This window comes from Chiloscyllium plagiosum, unplaced genomic scaffold, assembly GCF_037043375.1.
Source record: "Chiloscyllium plagiosum isolate Xiang-an unplaced genomic scaffold, Cpla_swu_hap1 HiC_scaffold_27, whole genome shotgun sequence".
Classification (NCBI taxonomy): Eukaryota; Metazoa; Chordata; class Chondrichthyes; order Orectolobiformes; family Hemiscylliidae; genus Chiloscyllium; species Chiloscyllium plagiosum.
The window spans coordinates 79,021,010-79,046,608 of NW_028270165.1; the positions used below are offsets into that span (position 1 = coordinate 79,021,010).

General features: G+C 44.2%; 1 protein-coding gene and 1 long non-coding RNA gene across 5 annotated transcripts in view; one reads left to right on the top strand and one right to left on the bottom strand.

The window, feature by feature from the left end:
• The window catches only part of LOC122543561 (uncharacterized), a 696,117-nt gene that overhangs the window by 661,529 nt on the left and 8,989 nt on the right, over positions 1–25,599 (bottom strand). The gene's annotated exons all lie outside the window — the stretch shown is intronic.
• On the top strand, positions 1,500–11,333 carry LOC122543564 (uncharacterized). Of its 2 annotated transcripts, none has more exons than XR_015751549.1 (4): positions 1,500–1,658; positions 3,216–3,367; positions 9,001–9,213; positions 10,638–11,333. It is a non-coding gene; the product is annotated as an uncharacterized LOC122543564 (long non-coding RNA). The 2 variants fall into 2 exon arrangements; XR_015751550.1 differs by having other exon boundaries at positions 1,502–1,658; positions 9,001–9,152.

The window sequence follows — 25,599 nt, forward strand, 5'->3', positions numbered from 1 at the left end:
CTGGTGTGCAGTGACGTTATGGATGTTTATAAAACAATGAGAGGCATAGATAGGATAAACAGACAAGGTCTTTTCGATTGGGTGGGTGACTCCAGAACTAGTCAGCATTGGTTTAGGGTGAGAGGGGAAAGATGTAAAAGGGACCTAAAGGGCAACTTTTTCATGCAGAGAGTGGTCCTTGTATGGAATGAGCTGCCAGAGGAAATGATGGCGGCTAGTACAAATGCATCATTTAAAGGGCACCTGGATGGGTAACTGAATAAGAAGGGTTTAGAGGGATATGAGTCAAGTGCTGGCAAAAGGGACTAGATTAGGTTCGGATATCTGTCGGCATGGACAAGTTGGACCAAAGGATCTGTTTCCGAGCCCCACATCTCTATGACTCTATAACAAATGTTAAGTGAACTGGACTGTAATTTCCCACAAATGGCCTCCCTCCCATTTTGAATACAGATATTACATTAGCATTTTTCCAATCCAATGGAACTATAAGATCATAAGACATAGGAGCAGACATTAGGCCACTCAGCCCAGCTCCACCATTCAGTCATGGCTGATAAGTTTCTCAACTCCATTCTCCAGTTTTCTCCTTGTAACCTTTGATCCCCTTGACAATCAAGAAAATATATATCTCAGTCTTAAATAAACTCAATGAACCTTTCCCATGTTCAGAGATTTTCAGAATATTGTAAATCATGAATCCAACATCTCCGCTGCCACTTCCTTCAGGACCCTAGGATGTAGGCCATCAGGCCCAGTGGACTTGTCTGTCCTCAATCCTAATAGTTTGCTGTGTACCTTTTCCTTATCGATGTTGATTGTTTCAGTTCTATCCTTTCTATAGCATCTGACTTGCCAATTCCAATAGGAATAGTTCTTTGTCCTCCAACGTAAAAGCTCAGATCATCTCTGCCGTTTCAGTGTTCCCCATGAACTCACAGTTTTCATCTTCCAAGGTACCACACTTAGCTCAGCGACTCTGTGCCACTAGCATACCAACAGAAGCTTTTGCTGTCCTTTAGTGCGAGGTTTCTTTTGTAAGTTACCTGAACTATTTTTATTAATTTTTTTTTAGTATCGCTTTGTTTATGTTTGAAAGTTTCCTAATGTTTCACCCTTCCAGAGGTCGAGAATAACATTTCTCAACAGGCTGAACAGTTTTAAAAAAAAAGTTGAAACTTTTTTTTTCTTTATTTTTTTAAATTAACCCCCACACTACCACCTAATTGCGGTAGTACTTATTTGTTTGAAACTTTTGTTAAAACCTTGCGGGAGGCTGGGGGCCGGCAAAACCATCGCCCCGCCCCCATTGTCACCGATTGTTTGGCGGCCTCCCCAACCCGGGAGACGTCACACACCTGGGCCCCGCCCCTTGCGAGCTGGCGCATGTGCAGTGTAGGTCCCGCGGCCGGACAAAGACAGTGTTACTGAGTGTGGGGGAGGAATGGCGCCGGCGGCTGAAGGAACAAGAACAGGAGCCGCTGGAAAGAGCTGAGCAGGTCCGGCAGCTCGTGTCGGGAGGAATGTGAGGAGGTGTTTCGGGTCCGGGGATCCTCCTTCAGAACAGGACCAGGTTTCAGGAACATCCCGGGGAGGTCGCCAGGCCCGAGCGCCAAGACCTGGCTCCTGCCCCCGGGGAGAGGAGACAGTGAGACAGGGTAGGATTGGGACCCGCGGGAGGAGGGAGACTGGGGAGTTTATAAACTCCTAGGGGGAGGCCTCAGGCCTCCAATAGAAGCCCCACAGGTCAAGTATTTATTGGAGAAGGCCCTCTCGGGTTGCCCGGGCAACCGGCCGCCATCTTTGTGAGGGTAAGGCGCGTGTTGTCTTGAGGCGGGGAGCGCGGGCGGCCATCTTGGTGAGGGCACCATCAGCTGTCATTTATAGAGTCATAGAGATTAGATTACTTACAGTGTGGAAACAGGCCCTTCGGCCCAACAAGTCCACACCGAGCAACCCACCCATTCCCCTACATTTACCCCTTCACCTAACACTACGGGGCAATTTAGTATGGCCAATTCACCTGACCTGCACATCTTTGGACTGTGGGAGGAAACCGGAGCCCCCGGAGGAAACCCACGCAGACGCAGGGAGAATGTGCAAACTCCACACAGACAGTTGCCTGAGGCGGGAATTGAACCTCTGGCACTGTGAGGCAGCAATGCCTGAAGAAGGGCATGTGCCCGAAACGTCGAATCTTCTGTTCCCTAGATGCTGCCTGACCTGCTGTGCTGTTCCAGCAATAAAGTTTCAGCAATGCTAACCACTGTGCCACCGTGCTGCCCGCTTGTGTTATGTTAAAGTCTGTCTGTGTCCCAATGTTAGGTCAGACGGATTCTAGTTCTAACGTGGTATTACAGATATGACTGTAAGAAACCGGGGAGCAAGCTCCCTTTCTTTTCGACGACATTTCTCAACTGTAGTCGGCAGGGTTCACACCACAGAAACATCTGTCTGTACCACGGACTAGGGAGTCCCCGAACACAATTGATCTCTTGGAACCTGACATACCCCTTATTGCATTAGAGCCAGTCTCAATACCAGAAACCTAGCTGTTCGTGCTACATTCCCCTGAGAATCCATCATCCACTACATTTTCCAAATGAGCATACTTGTTCATAATGGGTATAGCCACAAAAGGCTCCTGCTCTCGCTGCCTACCTCTCTTACCTTTCCTGGAGTTAACCCATCTATGTGACTGTATCTGAGACTTTCCCCCTTTCCTATAACTGCCACCCATCACGTACTGTTGCTGTTGCAAATTCCTCATTGCTTCTAACTGTCTCTCCAACCGATCCATTCGATCTGATAAGATTCGCAACCCACAGCATTTATTGCAGATATAATCCGCAGTAACCCTTGAACTCTTTAAACTCCTGCATTTAGTACAGAACTCCTACAGAAGCACATATCCCCCTACTGAAGGCCATTTTTGCTCCTTCACAATCTACAGATCCAGAAAAATCGCACCGTCTTATTCCTCTGCAAAACGCTGCCCCAGGTTAAATTAATAGTTATGGCTTATATTTTAAATTTAATCAAGAGACATATCTCAAAAAACATAGAATCAAGAAAGAACCTATTCTACTCACTACTGCAGACTTTCTGTAGGTCCCACTTAAAACAATACACTTATCATCTTCTGTGCTGTGAACTTTGCTCAAACAGTTCCTCCAAGATCAGTTGTGAATTTCACCGTTTGTTAACTTTCCCAGACGCACTCCGAAGTCCAGCGATACTGGACTTCAAACAGCAAAGGAAGTAACTGTGCAGGTTCACTGCTGTGTCTTCTGGGAGAGAATTCCAACCTTATGGTAACCTCGGCCTTGGCCGAGCTTCATTCCCCATACAGTCCAGCGATGTGCAGGTAAGACCCTGTTTTCCCTAATTAAAAGAAATCCAAAGAGGATTTTTGCTTTTATGAGAGGCATAATATAAATTAATTAGTGGTAATTCCTTCACTTTACACTATTTGGGCTTACGGAAGGTTTCATAGGAAGGCTGTACTTTCAGATAGAGGGGGAAACTTCTATCAATACAATACAGCACAATCATAGGCTCGTATCATTTGTTTTAGGCACCCTCCCTCCAAACCTGTGCCAATTCTTCATTTATACTTAGACCTGCTATTTATTGCCCATGCATGGTTTCTATTCGTCTGTTCGCCTACCGTTCATGTGTCTATCAAGGTACATCTGCAACATTGCGAATGTGCCTGCTTCCACCACTTCCACTGGCAGTGCGTTGCAGGCACACCACCCCTCTGTGTGAAAAACCTTCCCCTCCACTTCTCCCTTAGACTGTCCCACTCTCACCTTGAACCTGTGCCTTCTTGTAGTTGACCTTTATACCTGGGGGTTGGGAGGGGAGAAAAGCCTCTGACTAACATTGAATCCCCACAATGCAGAAACTGGCCATTCAGCCCAACAAGTCAACACATACCCGCCAAAGAGTAACCCCTATCACTCTACATTTACCCCTGACTAATGCACCTAACCTGCATATCCCTGGACAGTTATTATGGGTAATCTAGCATGGCCAATCTACTGTAAGCTGCACATCTTTGGATTGTGGGAGGAAACCAGAGCACTCAGGCGAAACCCATGCAGGCACAAGGGGGAAATTTGCTACCTTCCCACACAGAGTCGCCCAAGGCTGTAATCAAACCCAGGTCCCTGGTGCAGTGAGGCAGCGGTGCTAGCCACTGTGCCATCCCTATCCACCCCATGTGCGTGTCTCATTGTTTTGTCAAGGTCACGCCCTCTGATGACCTCCTTCTTTCCGGTGACACAACCCGGGTTCATTCCACTTCTCCTCATAACGAGAGCCCTCCACACCAGGCAATGTCCTAGTGAACCTTCTCTGCACCCTCTCCCAGAGTATCCACGTCCTTCCGGTAGCATGCTGACCAGAACTGCATGCAATATTTTAAATGTGGCTCGAATAAATAGCTGTAACATAACTCGCCAACTCTTACACTCAAGGCAAGCATGCTGTGTGCCTTCTTGATCACATACCTGCCTGCGTTGCCACTTTCAGGGACCTATATGCCCAGATCCCTCTGTATGCCAGTTCTCCTATGTGTTCTGCAATTTATTGTACAATTCTTGTATTTCCTTCTCTTCTTTTCTCCCTCATGTTTGTATCCAGCTTCTCCTTACTTGTATTCCTCCCTTCATCTCTTTCCCCCCCTTCCTCATCCCAACAAATCAGTATATCATAAGACCACAGTAGCTGAAATTAGGCCATTCACCCCATTGAGACTGCTCCGCCATTCAATCATGGACGATAAGTTTCTCAACCTCTTTCTCCCCATAACCCTTGATCCCCTTGATAGTCAAGAATGTATTTTTCTCATAGAGATGTACAGCATGGAAACAGATCCTTCGGTCCAACCCGTCCATGCCGACCAGATATCCCAACCCAATCTAGTCCCACCTGCCAGCACCGGCCCATATCCCTCCAAACCCTTCCTATTCACACACCCATCCAAATGCCCTTAAATGTTGCAATTGTACCAGCCTCCACCACTTCCTCTGGTAGCTCATTCCATACACGTACCACCCTCTGCGTGAAAAAGTTGCCCCTTAGGTCTCTTTTATATCATCCCCCTCTCACCCTAAACCTATGCCCTCTAGTTCTGGACTCCCCGACCCCAGGGAAAAGACTTTGTCTATTTATCCTATATATGCCCCTTATAATTTTGTAAACCTCTAGAAGGTCACCCTTCAGCCTCAGCTCAAGAGAAAACAGCCCCAGCCTGTTCAGACTCTCCCTATAACTCAAATCCTCCAACCCTGGCAACATCCTTGTAAATCTTTTCTGAACCATTTCAAGATTCACAACATCTTTCCTGTACAGCCGCAACATGACGTCCCAACTCCTGTACTCAGTACTCTGACCAATAAAAGAAAGCATACCAAACGCATTCTTTACTACCCTATCTACCTGCAACTCCACTTTAAAGGAGCTATTTTAGATGTACTCAATGACCTGGCCTCCACAGCCTTCTGTGGCAGTGAATTCCATAGATTCTCTGGAAGACATTTCAGAAGACATTTCTAGTTGAAGACATTTCTCCTTACCTCCATTCTAAAGGGTCTTCCCTTTACTCTAAGGCTGTGCCCTCAGGTCTTAGCCTTTCTTACCAAAGGAAACATCTTCCCAACATCCAATCTGTTCAGAATTCTGCAGTTTTCAATTAGTTCCCTGTCATCCTTCTAAATTCCATCAAATATAGACCAAGAGTCCTCAGACATTCCTTATTTGTTAAGATGTCCATTCCTGGGACCATTTTTCGTGAACCTCCTCTGAACACACTCTGAGGCCAGTACATTCTTCCTGAGATTTGAGCACAGTAGTCCACTCGTGATGGAGAGGGATAAGTGTGTACTACAGGGCAAGAATTATAGCTGGGGTAAGGGAAATTATGATGCGGTGAGGCATGACTTAGGATGTGTGGCTTGGAAAAGTAGACTCCAAGGCAAGAGTGTAAATGATATGTGGAACTTGTTCAAGGGGCAACTATTGAGTGTCCTTGATAATTATGTACCTGTCAGGCAGGTAGGAAAGGGTCGTGCGAGGGAGCCGTGGTTTAATAAGGAATTGGAATCCCTTGTTAAATGGAAGAGGGCGGCCTATCTCAAGATGAGACGTGAAGGTTCAATTGGGGCGATTGAGAGTTATAGGGTAGCCAGGAAGGACCTGAAGAGAGAGCTAAAAGCAGCAAGGAGGGGACACGAAAGGTCCTTAGTAGATAGGATTAGGGAAAACCCTAAGGCTTTCTATAGGTATGTTAGGAATAAAAGAATGACTAGGGTAGGAATAGGTCCAGTCAAGGATAGTAGGGGGAAGTTGCGTGTGGAGGCGGAAGAGATTGGGGAGACACTGAATGAATACTTTTCTTCAGTATTCACTCAGGAACAGGGCATTGTTGTCGATGAGAATACTGAAGCACAAATAAGTAGAATGGATGGCTTTGAGGTATGTAGAGAAGAGGTGTTGGAAATCCTGGAAAAGGTGAAAATAGATAAGTCCCCTGGGCCTGATGGCATTTATCCTAGGATTCTCTGGGAAGCAAGGGAGGAGATTGCAGAGCCATTGGCCTTGATTTTTATGTCCTCTTTGTCTACAGGAGTAGTCCCAGAAGACTGGAGGATAGCAAATGTGGTTCCCTTGTTCAAAAAGGGGAGTAGGGATAGCCCTAGTAACTATAGGCCGGTGAGTCTCACTTCTGTTGTGGGCAAAGTCTTAGAGAGAATTGTAAGGGATAGGATTTATGCACATCTAGATAGGAATAATGTGATCAAGAATAGTCAGCATGGTTTTGTGAAGGGCAAGTCGTGCCTCACAAACCTTATTGAATTCTTTGAAAAGGTGACGAAGGAGGTTGATGAGGGGAAAGCGGTAGATGTGGTATATATGGATTTTAGTAAGGCGTTCGATAAGGTTCCCCATGGTAGGCTACTGCAGAAAATACGGAGATATGGCATTGAGGGTGAGTTGGAGGTTTGGATTAGGAATTGGCTGGATGGAAGAAGACAGAGGGTAGTAGTTGATGGCAAAGTTTCTTCATGGAGTGCCGTCACTAGCGGTGTTCCGCAAGGATCTGTTTTGGGACCATTGCTGTTTGTCATTTTTATAAATGACCTGGAAGAGGGGTTAGAAGGTTGGGTGAGCAAGTTTGCGGATGACACGAAAGTCGGAGGAGTTGTTGACAGTGAGGAAGCATGTGGCAGGTTACAGCAGGATATAGAGAAGCTGCAGAGCTGGGCAGAAAGGTGGCAGATGGAATTCAATGTAGCTAAGTGCGAGGTGATTCACTTTGGGAAGAATAACAAAAAGATGGGGTACTGGGCTAATGGTCGGATACTTGGTAGTGTGGATGAGCAGAGGGATCTTGGTGTCCATGTACACAGATCTCTGAAAGTTGCCACCCAGGTAAATAGTGCGGTGAGGAAGGCATATGGCGTACTGGCTTTTATTGGTAGAGGAATTGAGTTCCGGAGTCCTGAGGTCATGATGCAGTTGTATAAGACTCTGGTACGGCCGCATCTGGAATATTGTGTGCAGTTTTGGTCGCCATACTATAGGAAGGATGTGGAGGCATTGGAACGGGTGCAGAGGAGGTTTACCAGGATGTTGCCTGGTATGAAAGGAAAATCGTATGAGGAAAGACTGAGGCACTTGGGGCTGTTTTCACTAGAGAAAAGAAGGTTTAGGGGTGACTTGATTGAGGTGTACAAGATGATTAGGGGGTTAGATAGGGTCGACAGTATGAACCTTTTCCCGCGTATTGAGTCGGGTATTACAAGGGGGCATAGCTTTAAATTAAGGGGGGGTAGATATAGGACTGATGTTAGGGGTAGGTTCTTCACTCAGCGAGTCGTTAGTTCATGGAATGCCCTGCCAGTAACAGTGGTGGACTCTCCCTCTTTATGGGCATTTAAGAGGGCATTGGATAGGTATATGGAGGATAGTGGGTTAGTGTAGTTTAGGTGGGCTTGGATCGGCGCAACATCGAGGGCCCAAGGGCCTGTACTGCGCTGTATTCTTCTATGTTCTATGTTCTATGTTCTATGTAAATATGGCCTGACCAGAGTGTTACAGAGCCTCAGAATTACATCCCTATTTTTGCATTCAAGTCCTGTCAAAATAAATACCACCTTTCCATTTGCCTTCCTAACTACTGACTCAACCTGTAAGTTTACCTTGAGAGAGTCCTGGACTAGAACTCCCAAGTCTCTTTGCACCTCGGATTTCTGCATTTTCTCCCCATAATCCTTCTGTTCCAAGAGTGACTGTTGGTGTTGGGGCAGCACTAGAGATTTCCTGACATGTGGATTGTATTCAGGGATACCAAGTGATCTAAGGAACTGGCAGTATCTTAGGAGGAATAGTTATCCCTGGAGGAGGCAGATGTGGTGTGATCCTGTAAACTCCAGAAAGTTCATAATTTGATGAGTCAACAATAACTCTTTGTGGACCAAGAACCAAAAGGGCCAATGAGAAACTGCTACAAGGCAGACTTGGTGATTGCATGCCAAACATCTTTGGAGTTATTTCAGACATAGTGACAAGAAGGAAGATGAGCACTAGGTAATAGGACTGTTGCAGGCACAATAGGCCTAATCACATCCTTCAGCACTGTTATTATGATTCTGTGATGGGGTTAAGAAAAGGATCAGCATGTTGAATGGAAGAGTGGGTTCAGTGGGGTGAATGGCCTCCTTGTGCTCCCTAATTTCTATGTTTCTAAAGACCATACTTTGATTCAGCAAAGAAATGTAAGTGACATGAGGTAAAATATTTATTCGCAAATGGTCAAGATTTAAAGAAAAAACAACAACACGCTAGTTAACCAACCTTGGGAAGGAGGAGGCAAAACAATGAGCTGTTTACTGGAAGTGACAAGGTACGTGTGTTTAAAAACCTAGTGACAAAAGGGCAATGAATTCTGCCTGTAGAAGGAAGGCCCTGATGTAAAGACATTAATTTCAGGACAGGCTGTTTCAAACAGACAGCTAACCCTCAAGGATCAGAAAATAAGCTACAGACCTGCGATCTCCAGAAGCGTGCAGACGTGGTGTTAGAACGTCACACCACAAATTTGAAAGTGAGGAAACTGCACTAGAATTCAAATATCAGACATGGCAAGCCGATTCTAACATCTGTGATGTTACAATTCTATGATTCTTGGAACTGAAACCCCAGGTATTTTGTCTCCTTTGTAATAGAGGCCTCTTTTTGTATTTTTCAATGGTTTTGTGTACCTGTCTATTACTTTCAATGATTTTGTACTTGGACTCCCAAGTCTTTTTTTTTCCTTTATCGTGCTTAGTTTCTCATCATTTAGGAATTCTCCAACCAGTCTTACATGGGTGAAAAATGAATGGTTCTGATTTTGCTAGATTGAATGACATTAAACATTTTTTCCACTCAATTGTTTAACCCATGAATGCTATTTAGCTTCTTCCTGCTCCTTTCTGCACAAGTTGATGACCCTCTGCCCCTGGATATTTGATAATTGACCAAGAACTAGATAGGTGTCCCCTTGATCCAACTCCTGGAGCAATAAGCTATTGGTAACCAAGGACAAAGGTCTTGGACTAGGGGCAGATTCTTTGGACATGATCTTTGCTTTTGGCGCAGAGGCAGGAAACATCTGAACTGTTTCAGATAAATCAAACTACTGATTGATTCCAGCATGACACTGTCAACCCCTTTGATGCTGAGCAGTGTTAGTTGAGTGTTCACTGGCCCAATAAGGAATGATTTTCCCAAACTGCCACAGTGTTGCTGACAGCCATACACCCAAACCAGCTGCTAGTAGCTATCAGCCTTCTCTCTCAGGCCACAGGTTTAAATCACAGGATGTTGCTGGTAAGAAGTTCAGTGACAGTAATGCCATTCAATGGAACATAGCTCCCAGAAATAATGGCAATGTAGGGGCTAGTATAAATGAAGAACTGAAGGATATTAATATGTATGAAACATAAACAGATTTGAATAGGATTTAAATTGGCTAAATTCCCTGGACCTGGTGGGTTGGGCCATGTTAACTGGAAGGTAGCATATGTCATCCCACTGTTTTAGAAAGAAGGAAGGATAGGACTGAGCAGAGACAACATGGGCTTATTGGAAATTTATGCTTGTCAAACTCAGATCATTATAGCGAGTAGAGTATATGAATGTACAAATTAGGAACTGAAGTAAGCCATTCAGCTCTTTAAGCTGCTCCACCCCAAGAAGATAATGGCTGATTAGTTTGTATTATACATTGCACATTCACATCCATCCCCATAACCTTTAATTCCTTTGCCTAACAAGAATCTATCTATTTCTGCCTTAAAAATATTCACTGGTCCTGCCTCCATTGTCTTCTGAGGCAAAATATTCCAAAGCTGCACAACCTTCCAAAACATTTCCCTGCTTTGTCACAAATGGGTGATCGAATTGTTCATTCAAATCCATCTTTTCAAGACCATTTGGGCCCATAGAAACTTCAATCAAATCAACCCTTGCTAATCTAAACGCTGCCTGTCTAATGATTCTCCAGAAGACAGTCTGCTCATTGTGGGTGTCAATCTAGTTAACTTTCTGTGAATTGCCTTTAATGCATTTTCATTCTTCCTTAGGTAAGGATATCAAAACTGAGCTCTGTATTCAAGATATAGTCCCAACAGTGCTCTGTAACAGATGGAAAATTTCCTTACTTTTATGTTCAGTTCCTTTCATAATAAGAGCCAGCATGTCATTGGTCTCTCTAATCACTTGCTGTGCCTGCATTATAACTTGTGATTTATTCGCAAGGCCCCAGATCCCTCTGCATCTCAGAATTATGCAGTTGTTCTTCAAGCAGCTAATAAATTGCATTTTACCATATTATACACCATTTGCAAGATTTTTGCTTATTTACTTAACCAATCATCAATCTATATCCTTAATATGTCATCCACACAGTGTACTTTTCAATTTATCTTTGTGTCACCTGCAAATGTAACCACATACCTTTGATCCCCTCCTGTAAGTCATCGATATAATTGTAGAAAGTTGAGGAGCCAGCAGAGATGCCTGTAGGAACTCCCCATACATTGTCATATACAACCAATTTAACAAAAGAACCATTTTTGCATATTCTGTTTTCTGCCAGTAAGTTGATGTTCTATAACTATACTTTACACCATGAGCTCCTCTGTACAATATGTTTTTTGTGAAAACATATCAAACACCTTTTAGGATATTCAAGATCAGCATATCCACAGGCTTCAATTTACATACTCTTTCAAAGAATTCCTTTAGGATGGCCCGGTGGCTCCCTCTCACGGCCAGAGACACCTATTTGATTTCAGCCTTGAGTCGACTATCTGTTTGGAGTTTGCATGTTCTGTCCGTGTCTGTGTGAGTTTCCACTGGGGGCTCCACAGTCCAAAGTAGGTTGGGTGGATTGGCCATGCTGGATTGCGTAATGTCCTTGGATGTACAGGCTAGGTGAGTTAGCTATGCTAAATGCAGGGTTACGGGAGTAGGGTGGCGGTCTGGATCTGGGTGGGATGCACTTGAGGGTTGGTGCAGGACTTGATAGGCCAAATGATTCCTGAAGAAGGGCTCATGCCCGAAACGTCGATTCTCCTGCTCCTTGGATGCTGCCTGACCTCCTGCGCTTTTCCAGCAACACATTTTCAGCAAATGGTCTCTTTCCACACTCAGAATTCTGCGAATAAATTGGTGAAACAACATTTCATTTTCACATTAGCATGCTGATTCTTTTCAATTACCATGAGTGTTTTGACATGGTGGTTATAATCTCCTTAATTGATTCAAAAACAAATGTTTAATTGCCATAGACTCAAGGGACCACCTCTTCCATGATCTTTCCCTTCTAGAACAGAAGTATTAAATACGTTATTCTCCAGTCTGAGGAAAACTTGCCAGAATCTAATAAATCTTGGAAAATTAACATTAATGCAAATATGAACTCATTAGCCACCTTTTAAAATTCTCTGAAGTCCACCTGAACCCAGAGATTTGGCAGCCCATAGCACCATCAGTTCGCTCAGTAGCATTTATCTAATGATTCTAATTTCACCAAACTCCTCTGTTTGTTCAACCTGTGGGGTTAAAGGCAGGATTCTTGGCAGTGTGGTGGAACAGAGGGATCTTGGAGTCCAAGTCCATAGATCGCTCAGAGTTGCCATCCAGGTTGATAAGGTTGTTACTAAGGTGTGTACGGTGTGTTGGCTTTCATTAGCAGGGAGATTGAGTTTAAGAGCCACAAGTTTATGCTGCAGCTATATGGAGTCTTGGTTAGACCACACTTGGAATTTTGTGTTCACTTCTAGTCACCTAATTTTAGGGAAGCTGTGTAAGCTGAGAGAGGGTACAGAGGCGATTTACCTCGATGCTGCCTGGAATGGAGGGCATGTCTTAGGTTGAGGGAGCTAGGGCCTTTCTCATTGGAGCGAAGAAGGATGAGAGGTGACTTTATGGAGGTGTACAAGATGTTGAGAGGCATAGATAGAATGAATAGCTAGAGATTTTTTCCCCAGGGCAGAAATGTCTATCATGACCGGGCATAATTTTAAGGTAATTAGAAGAAAGTTTAAGGGAGATGTCAGAGGTAGGTTCTTTACTCAGGGTTGGAATGAGAGTCAGATACATTAAGGACATTTAAGCGACTGCTGAACAAGCATATGAACGGCAGTAAATTGAGGGGTGTGTAGGTTAGTCTCATCTTCAAGTTGAATAAAAGGTTGGTACAACATTGAGGGCTGAAGGGTCCGAACTGTGCTGTATTGTTCTACGTTGTAGCTCCAGAATGATGCAGCAGCAGTACTTGGAAGAATAATATTGCGTTGAACCCCTGGACACTTCCAGAGATGGGCACTGTCGATGGAAACTCGGTTAAATTCTGCCAGCAATCAGGTGATATCCGGGGTGTGGGGGGCGGGTGGCAGCGGTGAGACTGAACTTGCTTACTTGAGCGTTTTTTATTTTGGGGTGCTACGTGCAATAAAGTGTAAATCAGTGTTTCAGCAGTTGATTCTGTATGTTGTTTCTGAAGTCAGGAGCCAAATTAAAGCGATTCACCCACAACCAGAGCGAGAGGTTGGGATTAATATTGACTCCACTGCATTCAGCAGGTTGTCACACCAATACTTTTAGAAAGCGAAAGCAGACACCAATTCCCACCCCACCAGAGATCTCAAATCGAAACACCCAAAGAGAAGCACATCACCCTATAATCTGTAAAATTAATGTGAAAAGTGGTGTAGCCTGCTCTAATGTTTAAAAATAAATCCCTGACACTTTAAAATCAACAAAAATCCATTTATTTATCCAACAGTAACAGTGAAGAGATGAACTAAACTATTAACAAATCGAATAAATACCTTCTAACTACTGACTGTTCCGGAATAAACAAGATTCTCATGATATGCTGATCCAATCAATATGATTCCCTCTCATAACAAAAATTAGAATTTAGTCTCTCAGATTACAGCCAGGTTACGTGTCTTTTGGAATACTCTGTGCTGCCTTCTGTTGAATCTTCTGTCAGGAATGCCCTTCTCAGTTTTTTTTAAATGATGCATTCTCTCATACAGAGATGTTTGAGAGCCAATTTCCCTCTCTCAATAGAACTGAGGACTCTTAGCTCTAGCGAGGGGGAGTTAGAGATCTGGGTGTTCAGGTCCATTGTACCCTGAAGATGGCAACGCGGGTCAGTGGAGTGGTCACGAAGGCATATGGAATGCTTTCCTTCCCCGGGATTGAGTACAAGGGTTGGCAGGTTATGTTACAGTGGTTCGGCCACATTTGGAATACTTCATACAGTTCTGGTTGCCACATTATCAAAAGGATGTGGATGCTTTGGAGAGGGTGCAGAGGATGTTCACCAGGATGTTGCCTGGTAAACAGGGCGCTTGCTATGAGGAGAGGTTGAGTAGATTAGGATTATTTTCGTTAGAAAGATGGGGATTGAGGGGGGACCTGAATGAGATCTACAAACCATGGTGGCTCAGTGATTAGCACTTCTGCCTCACAGCACCAGGGCTCTGGGTTTAATTCTTGCCTTGGGCGAGTGTGTGGAGTTTGCACGTTCTCCCCGTCTCTGATTGTTAGTCCTCCAGGTGCTCCAGTTTCCTCCCACAATCCAAAGATGTGTGGGTCAAGTGAATTGGTGATGCTAAATTGCCAGGTCAGGGGTAAATAAAGGGTAGGAGAATGGGTCTGGGTGGGTTACTCTTCAGAGGGTTGGTGTGAACTTGTAGGGCCGAAGGGCCTGTTTCCATACAATAGTGTGTCTAATCCAAGTAGAGAACAAGAAGCTTTTTTTTCCCCCAGAGTGGAAGACTCAGTTACAAGGGGGGTCACAAGTTCAAGGTGAGAGGGGAAAAGTTTAAGGGAGATATGCATGGCAATTTCCTTATGCAGAGGGTGGTGGGTGCCTGGAATACATTGCCACCGGAGGTGGTAGAGGCGGACATGATAGTGTCATTTAAGATGTATCTAGACAGATACATGAAAGGTCAGGGAGAAGAGGGATACAGATTCTGAGAAAATAGGCAACAGGTTTAGATAGAGGATCTGGATTGGTGCAGGCTTGGAGGGCCAAAGAACCTGGTCCGGTGCTGTAGCTTTCTTTGTTCCTTGTTTAGCTCCGGGCCTCTGTCCAACTGCCCCCTTTTTTTTGTACCCTTGATGACATATCTTTCTTTTTTATGATAGGATTGTTCCTGTTTTCAAAACCATCAGATTGAAATTTAACAGGTTTTTGGAAGCCAAAGGGCCTGGTTTAAATTGATTGGCTAAATTGAAAAGCTGTTGTCTGAGCCTGCTAACTGTATGGCCTTTCAATACAAATGCTTCAGTTCAGGTGCTCTCTGTGATGATGCTGCTTCTTTAAGATGTTGTTCTTAGCTTTTTTTTGAAGAGAGGTTGTAAAACGCAGAGGTTCTGATTCGCCTGGGGTTAGAGACTTTGCTAATGGCTAACAGATACTGGCTAAGGCAATAATCAGGGAAAAGGGGTTGCAACGTTTTTCTAAAACGCTTGTACAATGAAAGGACAGTTCTCCTTTTTGTTAACCCTGATTTGGTTTGAGTTTTAGCAAGCAGTCTATCTGAAGCTACTGGGGGAAGAAAGGTTCCCTGATTCAACAAATGTGTCTGGCTGACTCTCTCTCACTAACATCTCTCCTGAAGAACCTGTGTTTGAACTGACCGTTCCTTTTTGCCATAGGGGTGTGTTTATGAGAATGTTGCAGGAAATCAGAACAGCTGCTTTCTTAAGTTGCAGGGAGGTCGTGACAGTCAGGTTTATAAATGGCTGCTATTCTAAATTCTGTTTTCTTTTAGTTGTGTTTCATTCAGCGGTGTATAAATAAATTGTTTTCCTGGAAGCTAAGTGGTTTGACCAGCTACATCACGCCTGAGATACCTTTGTCTAAAACAACTAAAAAAAGTTAGGGTCTGGGCTACCTTCTTAGAATGTTTTGAGGGGATCTGGCCTGGTCCATAACACTGAACACCTGCAAATTGTGTCTCCAGGAAGGATGTAGTGAAACTTGAAAGGGTTCAGAAAAGATTTAAATGGATGGTTCTGAGATTGGAGGGTTTGAGTTATAGGGAGAGGCTGAATAAGTTGCAGGTATTTTGCCTGGAACATCAGAGGCTGAGGAGTGACCTGGTAGAGATTTATAAAATCATGAGGGGCACACCATACCCCACCATGCACCACCACTACCCCCCCCCAGGTAGAGTCATCACCGTCCATTCTCTCTCTAACCTTTAAGGGCTTGATACAGCAATCAAAGAGGGCTTGAGGCACAAGAAAGGATGGGGTGGGGATGCCGGGAGAGTGATTGGCTGGGGGAAAGAGAGAAAATGGGCAGGGGGACAGAATATCAGGGATAGAGAAAGCCTGGGGGTGCACAGGGTGGAGAGCAGAGAAAGAATGGGGGCAGAGTGTTGAGGAGGAGAGAGAAAATGAGGGTGTGCAGAGTGTGAAGCAAGAGAAATTGGGGTTGCCGAATGTGGGGAGAGAGAATGGATGGGGCAGAGGGTGGGGGAGAAAGACAGCAACAATGAATGGCAGATGAGGGGAGAGAGAGGAATGGACAGGGAGCAGTGAGTAGGAGGAGCTAGAGAATGAGTGTGGGACAGGGACTGGAATGGGGTGGCAGAGGGTCGGGAGAGAGGGAAGGGAAATGGATGGGGACAGAGGGTGGATGAGAGACTGGACAGAGGGCAAAGGGCATGAAGATAGAATGGACAGGAGTGGGGAGAGAAACAAGAGGGGTGCAGAGGGTGGCATGCAAGAGGAAGATGGAGAAGGGACTGGAAGCTATGGATAGTGAGACAGAATGGATGGGGGTGATATGGGTGGCGGTGGGGGAATGGATAGGGGGAGCTGTGGGGATGATTGAGTCTTGATTGAATGGGGAGGTGGTGAATGCATCCTCCTCTCTGCACACGTATAGTGCATATTTTTGTGAATGACACGAGAGTCTGGAGCACTGTGAGCGCAGTCACCTTCACATCCTGGCATCAGCAAACCACTGACTTGAAAACTAAAGAAAAAAAGACGTGGGCAATATACTGGGGATGGCAAGAAAGAACTGAGGGTCAGCACTTTCAGGAGAGGGGAGCTGGGCAAAAACAGGAGGATAGCAGGATGAATCCATTGAAAGGTGGAGGAATTGGGAGACAAAGATTTTGGGGAAAAGACAGAGAATGCTGTTCCGTACAAACCAGAATTCTCTCATCCTATTTTCTGCCCTGCACTCACAGTAGTGAGATCTGTACTCTCTTCTCCCAAGGTATTAGCAGAGGAAGATCTACTGTTCAGGCATGCAGAAGAAATGTACACAGGGCCTAAATATCAGCAGCATTTGAATCCAGGAGGAGAAATGTTTGTCTGCAGGAAATGATTTCAAACATCAACGTGACTTGAGAAGCCCTGTGACTACACACAGCCTGTGTGGTAGTGGTCCAGGGTTCTGACTGTGGAGGCTTTAGCAAAATGTGGACTAGTCTTCTCACTGTAGACGATCATTGGATTGTTTACCTACCGAGACACATTGATCCCTGCACCATGGAAACTCTCGGAAGCAAATTCAATTCCTTAAATGGACTGGGCGGTCACCAGGACTGAGGAGAAGCCAATCAACTGCTGAAAGTTGGAGAGGGGATTTGTTCAATCCAAGACTGTGCAGTGGCTCAGTGGTTAGCACTGCTGCCTCACAGCACTAGGGATCTGGTTCGCTCCCATCCTCAGGCGACTGTCTGTTTGGAGTTTGCACATTCCTCTGCCTTCCCCCACCACCACGTCTTTCCTCTCAATGCTCTGGTTTCCTCCCATAGTCACAAAGATGGACAGGTTAGGATGGATTAGCTGTGCACAGTGTGCAGAGATGGGTTATGGGGTGGGTCAGTGTGGACTCGATGGGTCAAATGGCCTGCTCCCACACTTTAGGGATTCCATGATTACAAGAGTTATCCGCGGCACGGTGGCACAGTGGTTAGCACTGCTGCCTCACAGCGCCAGAGACCCGGGTTCAATTCCCGACTCAGGCGACTGACTGTGTGGAGTTTGCACGTTCTCCCCGTGTCTGCGTGGGTTTCCTCCGGGTGCTCCGGTTTCCTCCCACAGTCCAAAGATGTGCAGGTCAGGTGAATTGGCCATGCTAAATTGCCCGTAGTGTTAGGTAATAAGGGGTAAATGTAGGGGTATGAGTGGGTTGCACTTCGGCGGGTCGGTGTGGACTTGTTGGGCCGAAGGGCCTGTTTCCACACTGTAAGTAATCTAATCAAACCAGCAACTTCTAATTGGTGAAGCCAATCTTTAAGCAGTTTTCCATTTATTCAGATTCCAACACTTCCTTTAGATAAACCTGAATAATCAAAATACACAAAACAACATTTCAAACCTAATTAAAGATTTTTCATGGAGATCCAAGATGGCGGCGACCCAGCAAGTCTGTAGTGGTCTGCCCAAGACTCCGGCAAAGTGGGCTGCCCACCTCCATCACACCTCTAAATCATTCAAAATAATTTACAGATAGTCGTCTGGCATCAAACTTGAGTAGTTTGGTGCTTTGTTAAAATGACTAAGGGAAAGAATGCCCGCAGGTCACAGCAGGCAGGAACCCCTCCTCCACCCTCCCGAGCTGCAGCAGAGGCGTCTGCACCCACCCCGGGGGAATTACCTATGGTGGCGAGCCTTGTTGCAGTAATTACCAAGCTGGAAGAGAAGATCAACGTCTTCATAGAGGAGTCCAGAAGCAGGTGGGAATCGCTCTCTGTTGCGCTGCTAAAGCACGACCGAGACATTGAAAAAATCGAACATTGAGTTGGAGGGGCGGAGCTAAAGGCCGCGACCTCTGAGGCTGCTGCAGAATTAGCCATGGGTCGGGTCCGGACTCTCGAACAGCGAGTCCGGGCCTTAGAAGATCATATCGACGACCTCAAGAATCGGGGTCGTCGAAGAAATATTCGTTTGTGGGGCCTTCCCGAAAGGGAAGAGGAAGGCCAGCTTGCAGTGTTTTTGGAGCAGTGGCTCCCTCAGATGTTGAAACTGGAGGCTGGATCAGGCCAGGTGCGGGTGTAATTTAATTAGTTGTGTAATTTAAACAATTTAATCCTAAGTAAAAATGACTAAAGGGAAGGGAGCCCGCAGCTCTCAGCAAGCAGGAACCCCTCCCCCACCCTCTCCAGCGGCAGCAGAGGCATCCACAGCCGCCCCGGGGGACTTACCTACAGTGACAAGCCTTGCAGAAATGATTTCCAAGCTGGATTCAAAGATCGATGCCTTTATTGCAGAATCCAGAAATTGTTGGGACTCGCTCTCGGCCGCGCTGCAGAAGCACGACCGAGAAATCCAAGAAATTGAACGCCAAGTCGGAGGGGCGGAGCTAAAGGCCGCGACCTCCGAAAATACCGCTCAATCGAGGTCGTCGAAAAAATATTCGTTTGCTGGGCCTTCCCGAACGGGAAGAGGAAGGCCAGCTTACAGCATTCCTGGAGCAGTGGCTGCCACAGCTTTTAAATCTGCAAGCTGGATCAGGCCAGGTAAGGGTGGAATGGGCCTACCGGGTCGTAATACGCGGGCCCGGCTCGAACCAGCGCCCACGCCCGGCCCTGTTCCGGCTGCAGAGCTACAAGGAGAGGCAGATACTCCTAGAAGCCTCTAGAAATCTCAGAAAAGACCCCCAAGCTATGATCTATAAAGGATCCAAGATCATGCTATTTCAGGACTTTTCCCCGGCTCTGGTTCGAAAGAGGAAGGCATTCGACGAGGCGAAGAAGCATTTAAGCGACTTAAATATTCAGTACTCCTTACGCTACCCAGCGACGTTACACTTTAACCATGAAGGATCCGTATATAACTTTGGATCACCAGAAAAGGCTAAGGAATTCTTGGACTCTCTTAGATAAACTGTAAGACATAATGGATGTTGGTCTGTCTTTCCCCCCGGCTTTGGTTTATATCCCCCCCCTTTTTTTTCCTCTTACCTTACTGTTTAATATTATCGGGGGGGTGGGGAGAGGGATTTGATTTTCTCCCCCCCCCTTGGGGTTGTTTTTTGTTATTATTTTATGTATATATGAGGGATGTATGTATATATATATATATATAAAAGCTGGGGGGTTTGGTTAATGTTGGTGGGGGGAGGTGGTTACCTTATTCAATTTTACCTCTGTCTCTAGGAGCGGGGTTGTTTTCCCCTTGTTATTTTGTATTATTATATTTAATTATTATTCGTTGAGGTGGTAATTTTATAGTTATATGTTTATATATGGTATTAACATTACCAAATATACCCAGGTGTTGGTATGGGTGGGGGTAGGGTGCTCACTGTTAACTCTAGCTTTGTATTATATTTGAATTCTCCTCATTTTATTGAGGAGTGCCTGGGTCAAGGGTGGGGCATTCGTTGGGAGAGGATATGATGGACTTTTGGAGAGGAAGTGACACCCCCTGGGAACAAGGGGGAAAGTCTCCACTTAGATACGTTTTATATTTTTTTTATTTGGAAATAGTTTTTTATTGTATTGTTGTGGGTGTATTAAAGAGGTTTTATTTTTGTAAATTTTATATGTTCTACGCTCGGGATGTTCTGGATAGGGTTCCCCCTCCCGAGGGGTCTTGGATTGGCCCAGAGGATTATGGTTGATCAGTCGGTTAAGTGGTGCACCTGGAATGTCAAGGGGAGTAATTCGCCAGTCAAAAGGAAGAAAATATTATCAAATCTTAAGAAGGAAAGAGTTGATATAGCTCTCCTACAGGAGACACACCTGTCAGATAAAGAACACTTGAAATTACGACAGGGTGGATTTGATCAGGCCTTTTTTTCTTCTTTTAGCTCAAAAAGCAGGGGAGTTGTTATTCTTGTTCGGAAGAATTTCCCTTTCAAAATCCTACAGCAGATAAAAGACGAATCTGGACAATATATCTTGATTAAAGCCCTCATAAATGGAGAGGAATATGGGATTTTAAATTTGTACTGCCCCCCCTGCACACCCCTTTAAATTTATAACGGAAGCCTTTTCAAAATTGATGGCTTTTGATGCCCGTCATATAATTATAGGGGGAGACTTTAATTGTATTATGGATCCGGAAATAGATAGGATTCCCAAGAGTACTGCAGGAGTATCTCCCAGATCTAGACAATTGATGGATCTGAACAAAGAATTAGGATTAGTAGATGTATGGAGATGTCTTCATCCACAGGGCAGAGATTTTTCTTTCTACTCTAATCCACATAAATGTCATACCAGAATTGATATGTTTTTTGCCCCCTCGATTTTTTTAAATTCCATATCATCCTGTAAAATAGGTAGTATAGCAATTTCTGACCACGCTGCTGTATATATGGAAACTAAGGCGAGGAACAATGGGACATCCCCTCGGCATTGGCGTATGGACCCCTTCCTAATGAAAGATAGTAAATTTGTAAAGTACTTCTCTCAAGAATTTAAAACTTTTTTAGAAATTAATTCAGGTACAGCTAGCAACCCGTCAATGATGTGGGAGACCATCAAAGCTTACACGCGAGGCTTGATCATCTCCTACTCAGCGACCCAGAAGAAATTAAAGGAGAACAACAGCGTCTGCTTGAAGCCCGCTTAAAAGCGGCTGAAACAGCATACACTGATAGACCTTCTATTATTAAATTGCAAAGGATTACAGCTCTTAGGACAGCTCTAAACACTACGCTTACTCAAACGGCTAAGAGGGAAATATTATTTGCAAAGCAAAGGTTATATGAATATGGTGACAAACCGGGTAGATACTTAGCATTTCTTGCAAAGAAAAAAAAGGCCCCTCAGACTATTACATCTATCAAGGAAAGTATGGGTATTTTGACTCATGATCACAAAAAGATTAATGCGATCTTTAGAGAATTTTATTCTGAGTTATATAAATCACAGGATTGTGAAGATAGGATGAAGAGGATGCAGTCATTTTTTAAAAATTTGACTTTTCCAGGCCTAACTCCGGAACAAGTATCGGTCCTAAATGCTCCTCTTACACTCCAAGAAATACTTGATGCAATTAGGCAACTTCAAAATGGTAAGGCGCCGGGCCCAGATGGTTTTCAAGCTGAATTCTATAAGAATTTACAGAAATACTGGCTGGTCCACTTATGGACATGTATAACTATGCATATAGTCAGGACTGTCTCCCGCCTTCGCTGAAAGAGGCAAATATCTCTCTTATCCTTAAAAAAGGAAAGGACCCAGAAGATTGTACATCATACAGACGAATATCCTTGCTCAATGTAGATTTTTAAATCCTCTCTAAAATGTTAGCACTGAGACGAGAAAGGATACTGCCACATATTATAAAGGAGGATCAGACGGGGGTTTATTAAGGGCCGTAGATCATCCAATAATGTTAGAAGGGCTCTGAATATGATTCAAGCTTGTCATCAGGGAAAGATACCAGGAGTAGTGGTTTCATTAGACGCGGAAAAGGCATTTGATAGGGTCGAATGGTCATATTTGTTTTACACATTGGAAAGGTTTGGCGTTGGTCAGGTGTTTACCAAATGGGTCTCAACATTGTATAGTGATCCCAAAGCAGTTGTGGTTACCAATGGATTAGGTTCGGATAGCTTCAGTGTGGGTAGGGGCTGCCGTCAGGGATGTCCCCTCTCGCCATTGTTATTTACGCTAATAATTGAACCACTAGCAGAAGCTATACGAGCTGATCCTAATATAGTGGCCCCAAGGATTGGTACAGGTAAACATAAACTTACCCTTTATGCAGATGATGTTCTTCTATTCCTCAGTAACACTCTGATGTCCATACCTCACTTAATCCAAGTTATTAATACATTTACTACGTTCTCAGGCTATAAAATTAATTTTTCAAAATCGGAGGCTATGCCAATGGGTGGCCTTGCTATGATACCCCGCTTAGCGGACGGATCCCTTTTTCCCTTTCGCTGGTCCCTGGAGGACTTCTTATATTTAGGCATTTTTATTACTCCAGTATTTGGTCAGTTGTATAAGGCTAATTTTGTGTATTTATTGGAAAGGATAAGGCAGGACCTCCAGTGATGGAGAGACCTACCAATTTCCTGGTTGGGTAGAATAGCACTAATTAAAATGAATGTCCTGCCCCGTCTCCTATATCCTATGAGAATGCTTCCGGTGATGCTGCCGAGGACGGCTTTATGTAAATTATATGGCTGGCTGGGTTCCTTTATCTGGAATCATAGGCGGACCCTCATTAAGCTGAAGAAGCTACAGCTTCCACAGGCAAGGGGTGGATTGGACTTCCCAGACTTTAGGAAATATCAGTTAAGTTCCCTATTAAGTTACATAGCTGATTGGGTCTTGTCTGATCCACAATCAATCTGGTTGGACATCGAGGCCTCTCAAGTAAAATACCCACTTATTAACCTTTTATTCTCAGACAAGAGGAAAATCATTACAGATCACTGTAAAAACCCTATAATACTAAATACAATCAAGGCTTGGAATATAATGCGGCAAAATGAGGGCAATTCACATAAAACATCCCCCTATGCACCGATAGTGGGAGCATGGGGATTCCAACCGGGGTTAACAGATGCCACTTTTAAACTCTGGAGATCCAGGGGTATCTCATGTCTAGGGGATCTATTTAAAGATGGGGTCCTGATGTCTTTCGAACAGCTGCGTCAGAAATTCAGATTACCCAATGGAGACCTCTTTCGATACTTCCAAATTCGAGATTATATACAGAAGAAGACTACGTTATTAGATAGTCTTTATAAATCCGATAGAGAATGTAGTGTCCTACGACCAGTGGGGGTATCTTCCGTCAGTACTTTTATCATTTACTACATGATGAAGTATCGGGAGATATGGATAATCTGCTTAAAACATGGGATCAGGATCTGGGACTAGACATCTCCACAGAAACGTGGAATGATATTTGGGAAAATGCTAGAAGAATTATTATTTGTAACAGAACCCAGGCTATCCAGCTGAAGATACTTCATAGGGCCCATATAGCACCCGTTCGATTGGCAAAATTTAAGGCAGGAGCATCTCCAATGTGTCCTAAATGTAAAATAGAGGTGGGCACTCTTGTACATTGCTCATGGACCTGTCATAAGATCCGTAGATATTGGACTAAAGTAGCAAGTACCCTGACAGAAATTTTAGGAACGGAAATTAAAGTGGACCCTGTATCTCTCCTCTTGGCCTTTTCGAACTTTCCCTCCCTGGACACGTACGGGAAGAGACTATTTTCTATTCTTTCTTTCTGTGCAAGGAAAAATATTTTGGTGAACTGGGCGGCTGAGGGCCCCCCTGGACTTTCAAATTGGCACAGACTAATTATGGAATGTATTCCCCTTGACTTCCTTACAAATATGGTGCACCGAAAGATTGAATTATTTTATAAAATATGGCAGCCCTTTTTGAATTACATAAATACAGATATTTCGGCTATTATTTAATTGAGATTACAAACCTGGCTGGTCCGGGGCCCCTCAGGGGAGGAATCCCGCACGAATACAGGTTTTATTACATCTGATGCTAACACATTCCGAGCATGTAAGAGACTTAAATATACACCCTGGTTAGTTGTAGGTTAGATTAGTAGATGGTTGAGTTTTGTTTGTTTTTTTTCCGTTTTTTTTTTTGTTTGTTTTTTGTTAAATTTTGGCTATTGTATATTTGAGCTAATTGTATATCAATGTTTATATCTGAGAGTTTTGTTTATTTTTGTAAACTTGTAAAAATGTTAAATTTCTAATAAAAATATCTATTAAAAAATAGAACACTTGAAATTACAACAGGGTGGATTTGATCAGGCCTTCTTTTCATCTTTCAATTCAAAAAGTAGGCGAGTAGTTATTCTTATTCGGAAGAATCTCCCTTTCAAAATCCTAAGTCAGATAAAAGATTAATCTGGACGGTACATATTGATTAAAGCCCTTATAAATGGAGAGGAATATGGGATTTTGAATCTGTATTGTCCCCCGATGCATCCTTTCAAATTTATAATGGAAGCTTTCTCCAAACTGATGGCTCTCGGGGCTCGTTTTACAATTATAGGGGGAGGTTTTAAGCACATTATGGACCCGGAGATAGACAGGATACCCAAGAATACTACGGGTGTATCCCACAGATCCAGGCAATTGGTGGATTTGAATAAAGAGTTAGGATTAGTAGATGTGTGGAGGTGCATCCACCTGCAAGCAGAGATTTCTCTTTTTATTCTAATCCATATAGGTGTCACACTAGAATTGATATGTTTTTTGCCCCCTCGACCTTTTTGAATTCCATATTATCCTGCAAAATAGGTAATATAATAATTTCTGATCACATTGCAGTGACTATGGAAATCAAGACTAGGAACAATGAGACGGCCCCCCAACATTGGCGTATGGATTCTTTCTTAATGAAGGATAGTAATTTGTAAAATATTTCTCTCAAGAATTCAAAACCGTTTTGGAAATTAATTCAGGTACGGCTAGTAACCCGTCGATGATGTGGGAGACCATTAAGGCTTATGCGCGGGGTCTGATCATTTCATACTTGGCGACCCAGAAAAAACAAAAGGGAGATTAACAGCGTCTACTTGAGACTCGCTGAAAGGCAGCTGAAACAGTGTATGTTGATAGGCCCTCTGTTGCTAAATTACAAAGGATTACAGCCCTTAGGACAGCCCTGAATACCGTGATTACCCAAACGGCAAAGAGGGAAATATTATTTGCAAAGCAAAGATTATATGAATTTGGCGATGAGCCTGGTAGATATCTAACGTTTCTCGCAAGGCAAAAAAAGGCCCCACAAGCTATCACATCCATTAGGGAAAGTGCTGGTACTCTGACTCACAATCATAAAAGGATCAACACAATCTTCTGAAACGTTTACTCTGATTTGTATAAATCGCAGGATTGTGAAGATAGAGCCAGGAAGATGCAGTCATGTTTTTTTTAAAAGCCTGGTCTTTCCGGACCTAACCCCGGAACAGGTGTCAGTCCTGAATGCTCCCCTAACAACCCAGGAAATACTTGAGGAGAAAGTGAGGTCTGCAGATGCTGGAGATCAGAGCTGAAAATGTGTTGCTGGAAAAGCGCAGCAGGTCAGG